The sequence below is a fragment of the Gymnoscopelus braueri genome, assembly GCF_963280865.1.
Source record: "Gymnoscopelus braueri genome assembly, chromosome: 10".
NCBI classification, from domain to species: domain Eukaryota; kingdom Metazoa; phylum Chordata; class Actinopteri; order Myctophiformes; family Myctophidae; genus Gymnoscopelus; species Gymnoscopelus braueri.
In genome coordinates this window covers 6,686,966-6,699,029 of record NC_137611.1, presented here as the reverse complement: position 1 = coordinate 6,699,029, position 12,064 = coordinate 6,686,966, and positions in this window count along the sequence as shown.

Sequence of the window (12,064 nt, the reverse complement as noted above, 5' to 3'; positions counted from 1 at the left end):
CATAAATATCTTAGATTTGGGTTCCAGAGATAAACATCTTGTCAAATGGAGGTTTGTGGTCTAATGCAAATCTAATGTGGGGTCCTTGAAATTAGAGAGTTTGAGAATCACATGTTGATCAACGACAACCAAGTCTAGATTGGGGGATACTTGGAGACAATGACACACCTAAAGTGTGTGTAGATTATCCGTGCTGTGCCAAGTGGGCCGGCCGGCACATTTGAAATGCAAATAAGACAACAATAAGGTGTGTGTGTGTGTGTGTGTGTGTGTGTGTGTGTGTGTGTGTGTGTGTGTGTGTGTGTGTGTGTGTGTGTCTTTTGTCTTGGAGTGGAGAAAAACCTCCTCCCACCTCCTCCAGTTAACTGCAGTCAGGGACCATTTCAATGTAAAAGGCTCATAACAAAAGACACCTAGATGATGATGGGCCATCATCAGAGATATTGACATAGAGACAAGTTGACAAGGTCTTCATCAACATGCTGACTGTTCTTTGCCAAAGAAAGCAAACCTCAAGATGTTAACAGTTTATTTCTTCTAGTTTTTTTCCGAAAGTGATCAAATTATTTTGGTCAATAAAATGGTCAGTTTAGATGATGAAAAAGGTTAGTCTACTGGTATGTGAATAAAATAAAGTGATGATCTGTGTTGTTAATGTGGCAGGATGGGCGTTGGTTCCCACGCTACCCACGGCCCATCCTCTGCCCACTCAATATTCCTGTATAATCATTGCTATAGGCCAGTGGTTCTCAACCTGTGGATCTAATTTTTGGGATGAAGTCACAATTGAAGGACTATTAAGACCTCGCAATGTGAGGCGTTGTGAGCATGTAGATCTGCTGTTTTCACAATATGTATTAATTATAACACAAGGTTCAGAACCACTGCTATAGATGACTGGGGTCTCTCCAGCTCTTCAGTAAAAAGTGAATAAACAAGTGTATTTGGTGAAAATAATTTGACAAAACTTAATTTGACAAATTTGACTTAATTTGTAACCAACCTGAAAATGAACAGTTTATTAAAGACCTGGAGAGACAGGGAGACCACTGTTACTGAACAAAAACTCTAAAGCAACATTCTAAAGACCAGACCGCACCAATGCAACTACATTGCAGTCATTTAGCAGACGCTTTTATCCAAAGCGACTTACAATAAGTGCATTCAACATAGGTAGGGAACAAAAACTACTGCATTTTCTGCATTTTCTGCAAAAACAAGCAACCAAGAGTATACCTAGCGCTAAGGTAAAAGTGCAATATATCAGCTACCTATTTCCTTAAACAGATGAGAGAAAATAGCTAAATCAAATGAGCAGGAGCTAAAACAAATAATTGTATCGACTAAACAAGATCCAATAAAACAATACAACAATAAAACAAGCGTTTGTGCAACTAGTTAACAACAAGTAGGCCAGGCAAAGAGGCAAAGAGGAACTAGTCGCAACTCCTTGCAACAAGACAGTTTTAAGAACAGTCCACACCAATGCAACTCTTTGCAACTGGGGATAATGGTTGCAAGGAGTTGCAAGGAGTAACATTGGTGACGAAAATAACCGATCTACAATGCTCACAATGCGTCACATTGCGACTTGTAGATGGGCTATTTTCAGTAAAGAGATTTGATGCTGAGCTCAAAAAGGAGCAGACCTTACTGCTTAATATCATTTCAACACCTCATTTACATTTTATATATACTTTATTTGAAATTATTCAGGGTTTATAATGAATCGGCATTTAGATGACAAGGTTATAAGCAATTGCATACAAAAATATAGCAAAAAGACTTTCAATACAAAGATGGCATCAACCATGGCTTCAGCATTTTTGGTCTGGAGTCAATAGTTTTTTGTCTTTTTAGTTCAGTTTTATATTTGTTTAAAGACCACCTCTCCAGAGATTGACTCCTGATGTATGACCATGGCACATGGAGTGGTCCATAGTTGGCTGACCACAGTGCACACAACAGGCCAATGGAACTCCTGATCCATGGCATACATGTTTTCTTCAAAAAAAACATACATTGTTCAATAGATTCGTCCTCATTACAGTTCTCAATAGGTCTTTTAACAGTTTTCAAAAAGCAGCTCCTCACTGAGACCAGCCACATGACATACCTCTTTTTCAGAAATGTTTTTACTCCAAATATTTTTATACACACCTGCTTTTGAGAGTCATCTAGACATTTGTAGGGGAAAAGGCCACCATACGCATCTTCACACAGATTAACATAAATATTTGTACTGGACATTTCAGACCAATATTTAAACGTGCAAATGTGCTTACTAACTCACCATACATAATATTAAAATTAGGCACAGAGCTCCTTGCACAACCCTTCTGATTGTTCCAACTCAAGGCCTCACCTATCCACAAAGCTCTTCTTTATAAACCGGATGCTACATTTTTACCAAGCCCTCCATCCTTTAATTTTTAATACATTTGTAACCTCCCTAGTAATAGTTCCCCATATAAAGTTAACTAATATTTTAGTTCTGTATCTATCTATCTGTATGTCAATCAGTATGCAGATGTTTAACATCTGCGCAACATGTTGCTCTGGGTATTGAAATGAAAGTAAAGACATTGTTGGTAGTTCAAGAATTAAACTCATTCACATGCTATGTAAAAGAAGAACAAAATCACTGGAATAATGTCATTCATTAGTAAACACTCCCACTCAAAACCCAGAATTCAGCACATTTTCTAAAACAAAAAAGGTTGGCATGACAGCGTATCATTGTAATGTCCACCAAACACACTTGTTTTCAAAGCGAAGTAACATTTTGTTATCTAAACGGACAATTCCACAGAAGAACTTGATCAATAGCTGAAACTCAAAATTCACTTTTGCCTCATCACAAAGAAGTGAGTGAAATCTGTCGAAACAAAAGACATTGGAACTTGCATCTATGTAAATGTTTCTCTGACGATGACCCATCATTACACTGTCTTTTGTTACGAGCCTTTCACATTTAAATGGACCCTGACTGCAGTGAACTGGAAGAATGTGAGGAGGTGGGAGGTTTTTCTCCTCTTCAAGATAAATGGTGGTGTTTTCACTCCAAATCTCCACTCTATCCTCCTGCTCAGACTCCAGGACACACCACAGTTAAACTCTCAGGACTCACAGTGAGGGAGGACAGACTGTCTTTCCACAGCTCTATCTTCACTTACACACCTCTTCCACCAGGGGGCTAAAGGCCATAAAGGAGGTAAAAACGTGTCAAATGGAGTCTGTACGGCTGAAGATAAATGAACACATGACGTCGGTGGGAGAGGAGATATTGTGTGTTTTGGACAAACAGAAGTGTGGTGCTGATGTTTGTTGTGTGAAGCTTGTCAGAGTGTTTGTGTTGGAGCGCCTCAGTGCGGCTGCAGAGTTCATGTGCAACCTCTTCCAGAGAGAGATAGAGACACTAGAAACTCTGCTGGAGAAACAAAACAAACTGCTGGACATTGATTTTGATATGGACATCGATCTACACATTGCAGGTATGTCTGTTGCACACACAACATCAAACTACACACTGCAGGTAGTCTGTTACACACGCACAACATTAAACTACACATTGCAGGTATGTCTGTTGCACACACAACATCAAACTACACGCTGCAGGTTGTCTGTTACACACACACACACACACACACACACACACACACACACACACACACACACACACCATTAAACTACACACTGCAGGTATGTCTCTTGCACACACAACATCAAACTACACACTGCAGGTATGTCTGTTACACACACACAGCCACAAGCAACTCTTAGATCCTATTTTTTATATCTGGACTCTAGAGTTTTAATATCAACCCTTGACAGCCCATACATCCAAACAGAAAAGTCCTATCTGATTGTATTAAACACATTTAAACTCACCAACATTGTAGCTGTAAAGAAATCTTGAATGATCCTCTTACTATCTGCAAAGTTTGTGTTTCATAAAAATCCGCCATAGACATGTTATGAGCTTTTCTGTCAATACATGTACGTAATAATTCAGTACGTGATTTCCATTTGGTAACTCTAGATGGAGCCGCACCGTTCCCATGTGAATCCTGAGATTCACATCCTGATTCTCACTGTTCTATTATAGCAGCTGTTCATTTTGTTAACATATCGTTGCTGTCGGGCAGAAACCTTGTATCTCCATATGTTAACCTTTTTAAGTGATTTTTTCTCGTAAATTATTGTCCACCTGGTTTCCACCTGACAGCAACAATATTATACCTACTTGTGTCATCTATTTTAGGATCATACATCTGTTATCAAACTGATTGGCTGTTTCTAATATGCAATAAAAAATACTGCTCGCTGAGGTTCTTACATTTTGAGATTAGATTCATAATTGTTTTTAAAAAATCCTTATTTATGTCACAAAGTCCTTATTATTGAAGTCCTTATTTATTTCACAAAGTCCTTATTATTACAGTCCTTATTCACATCACATCAAAGTCCTTATTATTAGAGTTTGTATTTGTGTCTTACCAAAGTCCTTATTATTAAAGTGTGTGCTGTATTCCTTCATTCCAGATCAGTGTGTGGAGTCCAGTCTGCAGGTGAAGATCAGTTCTCCAGCCAGGACTGTTTCTATTAAACAGGAACCTGAAGACCACCTGGATCTCAGTAAGTTTCAAGCACACTCTCTTTATTTATTTTATTGGTGAAAGTAGGCCGGTACTGGGGGTGTAAAGTTGAACCGATATGAATTGGTTATCGATTTTAGCATTAACAATGTGACTACATTGATGCACGGACCGCTGCATCAATCTAAATGTACCATGAATCAGACGATGGTTCAGTTGTGGGCAAAGAGTAATCTGTTGATACTTATTCCAGCCACAACTCTGCACTGAGGTACTGCAGTGGATGTACAAGATTCAAACATTTTATAGAGTCTCATTGTATCTTTTTCGTAGACTTCCTGCATGTCCCTGTGTGTAAAGAGGAGGTTTCCCCTGAAGAGGAGAGGAGCCCCAGTCTGCTCCAGGAGGAACCACAACCTCCACAGATTAAAGAGGAACAAGAGGAGCCACTTCAAAGACCGGAAGAGGCTGGTGGGTCAACGTTGACGTTACTAGCTGTGAAAAGTGAAGATGATGATGAAAACAGAGAGACAGAGCCTGTAGCCAGCACCTCAACTGAACACATGAAAACACAAGCTGATGTAGAGGACTGTGGAACATCACAACCAACTAGTGATGACCATCTCCTCTCTTCACACTGTTCTGAATCAGACACTGAAGACAGTGATGACTGGGAGGAGACTAGGGCAGATCAGTCAGCTTTAAACTCACTGAAATCACACAAGACACAACATGTGGGAGGACAGCGAAAGCTGTCCCAAGACCTGAAATCACAGAAACAAACTCATACAGGCAAAAAGCCATTTTCTTGTACAGTATGTAGTAAAGGCTTTAATCAACAGTCTAATCTAAAAACACACATGAGGACTCATACAGGTGAAAAGCCCTGTACCTGTACAGTTTGTGGTAAAGGCTGTCTTAGCACAGGTCATCTTAAAATACACATGATGACTCATACAGGTGAAAAGCCCTTTTCTTGTACAGTTTGTGGTAAGGGCTGTAATCAACAGGGTAATCTAAAAACACACATGATGACTCATACAGGTGAAAAGCCCTATACCTGTACAGTTTGTGGTAAAGGCTGTGTTAGCGCAAGTCATCTTAAAAAACACATGATGACTCATACAGGTGAAAAGCCCTTTTCTTGTACAGTTTGTGGTAAAGGCTGTATTAGCACAAGAGATCTAAAAAGACACATGAGGACTCACACAGGTGAAAAGCCCTTTTCTTGTACAGTTTGTGGTAAAGGCTTTAATCAACAGGGTCATCTAAAAACACACATGAGGACTCATACAGGTGAAATGCCCTGTACCTGTACAATTTGTGGTAAAGGCTGTGTTCACAAGGGTCATCTAAAAACACATATGATGACTCATACAGGTGAAAAGCCCTATACCTGTACAGTTTGTGGTAAAAGCTTTGCTAGCAAAAGTGATCTAAACAAACACACGAGGACTCATACAGGGGGGAAGCCTTTAGTTGAAGTTAGTCACACACAAACACACATATGATCATTCAGTCTAATCCAGGATGTCAATGATAAGGATACTAAAGCAGAAGAATCTCATAATCTGACAATATCAACACGACTGAATAAACATTATTTGTTTCTGTATATAGATGTTTATCTTGTGTATGGATCTTATTTTCCATTTAACATGATGTAATTTCAATTGCTTGTTTTTTATAATATTGTATTATTCCCTCCAGCCTATAGGTTATTGGTAGAACAACATGAGCACCACTGTCTGTCCACATTTGTCGGGATTAAAACGAGTCTTATTCATTATTATTTTCATTGATATGCATGCATAATGGTGCAGTAAAGTGCTGACAAGCTGCTGGTTTTGTGTAGCTGTTCACTGTGTGTTGACACGTGTGTTGTTTGTATTGTTAAATTATCATAGTACATATTTGGTAGATGTCTGAGACAGCTGACCGTTGACTTAGTTTACTTTTACGGAATTGTTTTTACAGATTACTTATTTACATTTACTCCGTTTTTTTTAACTCAAAGAAACACTTTAATACCTGGGGAAATAAATGTTGATAATGTTTTTGATTGTTTGATTTAATAAAGGTTTCACTACTGTATGTCCTCTTTGTGTGCTTATCATTACAGCAATGTTAGCCTTTATACCTTATATGTATACTTGTATTACTACAGGGTACATGAGTAAGTATTCATTTTACAGTCTGCTTACGTTGTATTATTATTACCCTTATTATTATTATTACCCTTATTATTATTATCATTATTATTATTATTATTATTATTATTTTATGCTATGTGGAAACAAGTCCCCAGGACTTTTTTTTGTGTTATGCTTTTAGCCTTAACTCTTTGACTGCGGACGACGCGATAACGCGTCAAGTGCTACTTTGTCCAGTTGGCCGTCGACGCGCTCGACGCGCTGGACGCGCGTTCATTGTTTAATCTCTGATTGCGCTATGCTGCTTAATATTCAATGTTATTCTCAAGTTCCACTTACTTCACGGACATCTGCATCCGGTTTCATGACCTGGATTCCGTTTCCGGTTTTTGATTCTTTTCCCCAGTCATTTTCGTCCAAAATAGGTAAATAAACGGTCTTTCACACGGTATGACGGACAAACGGACAGTTTCTCTTCTATAATCTATGGTCTGGGTGACGATCAGTCATCGCCGTCGTATATCACAACGTAATTTTCGCCGATCAAAACAATGGGGGGGACGTCACATCCGTTTTCATGTTTTTCCTTGTCTAATCTATGAAGAAGGGTGAGAGAGACCCAACGACATGATCAAAGCTGTCATGTGCTGCGCTCTAGTGGCGGATTTGTGCTGGGTCTTTACATTATGTGTCCTTAAATTATTTTCATGAGAAAAATTCAAAATATAAAAATAAAAAAACACGAAAATTGCTGGCACTGGGGGAGTACTTTATGAAAATACTCTGGCAGTCAAAGAGTTAAAGGAGGAGTTCACCCAAAAAATGATTTATTTTCTATCAATTGGATTCTTTTTTGTTTTTGTCGCATTCCTAAGCTAATAATTTGATTCCCGTCTCCTACCGGCTAATGTATCCGGTAGGAGACACAAAGTAGATTATTTGTGTCTCCTACCGGAAATACACACAGTCATCAAATTATTGTCTTTGGAATGCCACAAAAACAAAAATAAATCCATGAAATCAAGGCTTCATGGGGTGTGTAACTCCTCCTTTAATGTCTTACAGTAGGTGGCCAGTGACTTTGACCAGTTTCTCTTTCAAAACCTTTGCATCATGCATGTCACACAAACAGAATGCGATGCGTTTTGTTGATATAACAAGTTTGTTCGTATAGAGTCACTCAAATCTTTGAGTGATAGGATTTATTTTTTACATTAACACCTTCAACCTTAGAATCCCTATTCTGAGGGGAAATAGCCGAAAATAGCAGATCTACGAGCTCACAACGGCTCGCAGTGCGAGGCGTTGTGAGCTTGTAGATCTTCTATTTTCGGCAAAGAGGTTTGGTGTAGATGGAAAAAAGAGCAGATCAATTACAGAGCCAACGATGAAGTATTGACTTGAGGGTTTAAGTGAAATAAACAAAAAACATTAGTTCACACAACACTGTTGAAATCTATGAAAAGGTTTAATCTGCAACACACTTTTATACAATATGTAGAGGGGGTCCCTGCTTCATCTCTCTCTCAGCTAGGGGGTCCTTGGCCTGAAAAGGTTGAAGACCCCTGATATAGAGTCCTATCCACAAATCCACCATTTAACTTCCACAATCCACATGATCCAAACCATTGGTGTTGTGTTTGTGCCGCATTCTGTGTGTGTGACATGCATGATGATGCAAAGGTTTTGAAAGTGAAACTGGTCAAAGTAACTGGCCACCTACTGTACGTTAATACCAAGTGCTTACATTTCTGTCTAATAAAGTATTCAATCAATCAAAACATACTATATGTTTGATCAACCGTATAGATCAATAACGCTGACAGACTGAGGTCAACGAGATCAAGGAGACTGATGTGTCAGTCAACCGCAGACAAGACAGCAACATAAATCCATGGCTTAAGAGAGGGGACTTTCTGGGAAATGTGGCTTTACTGTGTGTTGTTGTGAAACAGGTGTGTTCATTGTAAGCCACTGGATAAAAAACCTAAAACGAAAAGGAGAAAAAAAGAGCGTGTTTCAAATTGTGTTGATGTCTGCGCTCGGTGCATGACCTGCAGGATGTCAGGACACTCGCTGCTTCCACCTGCCAACACTATGTATTCACACACAGACGGACAGATATTTGACTGAGCTACTTTTACTTGTAGTGTAAAGTAAATTTGACCAGGAGTATATGTACTTTTACTCAAGTACTGGGGTCGAGTTACTTCGTCCACCACTGCTAGTAACTTAAGTGTTCAAATAAATGTAGTGTAAAAGTACAATATCTGCCTCTGAGATGTAGTGGAGTAAAGGACAAGTATTGGAAGAAGTTGGAAATACTCAAGTAAAGTACAAATACCTCAAAATTGTACAGTACTTAAGTAAATTCACTTAGTTACTTTCCACCTCTGTGCAGACGGAAAACAAATAACACACACCTCCAAGTTAATCCATTAAGACCGGGAACTAATCTGTGTCATTTTAAAGGGATTGTAGGCAACATTAAGCCTAAATTTGCTATGCCAGTGGTTCTCAACCTTTTCAGGCTGTGACCCCCCCCCAAATAATCATATCTGGTCTAAAACACCCGGAAAGGGAAGAGAGGCAGCTTAGGGTGGGCTTTGGGGGGTATTTGCAGTTTTCCAAAAACTGCATTCATTTGTCCTGCTCGACCCAAAGGTTTGAGCGAGACGAGTGAAATGTTACCTACGAATACTAATTCGCTCTGAGAAAGAGCTGGGATGTCATTAATATAGGCCTATATGTCCGAATGTTAAATGTGGGGACAAACATGGGAAAATTCTCATTCTACTACTCTCACACATCCCCAACACCAACCTCCTTCACCATGGGCGACCAGGCCTTCTGCTACACCGAGGGAATGCCCTCCCCGAAAACACCTGAGAGCACCACAGTCCACTGATGCTTTTAAAAATGATTATGAAAATGAATTTAAAATAATTGATAACACAAAAAAAAATTAACAAAGCGTTTTCTTAATTTTTTTCTGGGCCTTTGAGTTTTTGTCTTTGCCCTGCTTTTTCACCTATAGTTTTAATTTGACCCTAATCTAGCCTAGTTGGGTCCCATGTAATTGTTTGGTTGCCTATGCTGTTTTTATGCCATGCTTTTAAACCCTGAAGCACTTTCAGATTTACAATAATATAAAGTGCGTTATAAATAAAATGCATTATTATTATTATTATTATTAGTTATTTTTGTGTTGTCATTATAAAATGATAATTTTTAACAGTGACCCAGAAGTATATATAGTATAAAACAGGTTAAAATAGTCATAATTTTTATGCTATATGAACCACTATGTTGACTGGGGTCCCCCTCCCTGTTTTCCTCTACACCAAATCTTTCACCAAATTAGCTGGGATCCGCCTGAAACGCCCTAAACTAAAGGACCCCTAGTCTTTTATTGTTTTTAAATTAGAGTCAAATCTGCAGACAGGGATTTATATTTATCTGGAGACTCTGAGGTTGTTGAGGCGATACTGGCTAATATAATATAATTTGACATATCCTCTCCTGTCTTTTCAGGATGTGGCTGATCAAGGCCCTTTGCACTGCACACAGAGTGGGGGAGTGTTTACTAATGAATGACATTGTTTCATTCATAAATGCTGAGTTTCCTCAACTACCAAACACATGAGATGCACCAAACAGATATCAGTATATCAATCATGGTGTTAGTTCTTAATTTGCCACATTGTAGATCAGTGGATCTCAATGTAGGCTTTGGGGACCTCCAGAGGTCATTGAATTTTCACTGATCTCCATACCTTCAGTACATAGACAGTAAATGTATTATGGACCGACAATTTGACTGAATCATTCCTAATAACATAAATATCTTAGATTTGGGTTCCAGAGATAAACATCTCACAACACAAATGGAGAGAGAGGTGTCCCTTTTGGAACCTCAACCTCTTAGGTACTACTCACGGCCAAAGCACTGCTCCACTTCTCTCCCAACTTGCTACAAAAATCGCTCATGCAAAAGTATAGAAGTACTTCTATTTTATTTTCCACCTTCACATGTGTCTCCTTTTATAATAATCATAAAGTGCTCTATATTTCATCTCGCAATTTACTTCCGGGTGTTCCGTTTTGAACAGCCAATCATCTGCGAGATAGTGAGCACGGAGAGGGAGAGAGAGAGAGAGAGAGATGGGTGAGAGAGAGAGCACGAGAGAAAGAGGGACGTGCAAGACAGCGACACAGACAGAGAGGGAGAGAGAGGGAGAGAGAGAGAGAGGGGTGAGAGAGAGCTCGAGAGAGAGAGTGAGGGAGGGGGAGGGGGAGAGAGAGAGACAAGGAGAGCATGTGTGTGTGTGTGTGTGTGTGTGTGTGTGTGTGTGTGTGTGTGTGTGTGTGTGTGTGTGTGTGTGTGTGTGTGTGTGTGAGAGAGAGAGAAAGAGAGAGGGAGAGAGGGAGGGAGAGAGAGAGGGAGAGAGGGAGGGAGAGGGAGAGAGGGAGGGGGAGGGAGGGAGGGGGAGGGAGGGAGGGAGGGAGGGGGAGAGACACAGCTGTGCGCAATGACTGCACAGACAGACAGACAGGAGAAGCACAGGCTGCACAGCTGATTTTCAGCGTTCGCTGTTGTGATAACTATTAAAGTTTCTAAAACGTAACTTTCAAGTGACGTTTATAGGGGGAAACATGATGAAAGCATTTGTTTTCGCATTGGTAGGTCAGGAAAAAAATTATAATACTATAATAAAATTAAAATTACATTAAAAAATATATATATTTTTTTTAAAACTACATTCAAATGGCAATTTTTGCATTCGATTTACAAAAGAGAGAGACACAGACACGGAGAGAAAAAAATACTCGGGGGGTGGGGGGGGGGCACAACACGGCCGATCGATCTACACCAGACTTTTCATAGCGAGCGTATGCGTGGTGCGCACAGCGCGTTTGTTTAGATCCAAGTGATTATCAATGATACCGGCTACACCAGGCACGCGGATACGCTGTTATATTATCTTATTCATTCGAACTCTGTAGAACTTCTCCGTGTTGTGTGTGTGTGTGTGTGTGTGTGTGTGAGAGAGAGACACACACACACTGCAGGCAAAGGGGCGGGGGGCCGGGTGAAGTCAAGGCACAGACGGGTCGCCTATGTTGTTTACGGACAAAGGATGTTATGAGACACAACAAAAATTAAACCTGCCTTAACAGTTGCGTGCATTAGCACACAATGAGGCTAAAGGAAACATTCTGTCTAAATCACTAAATCTCCAGTTTGCTAATTCACTACTTCTACTACTACTTCCCTATTTGAAACTTTCAATTTCTCTAAATATTATACAC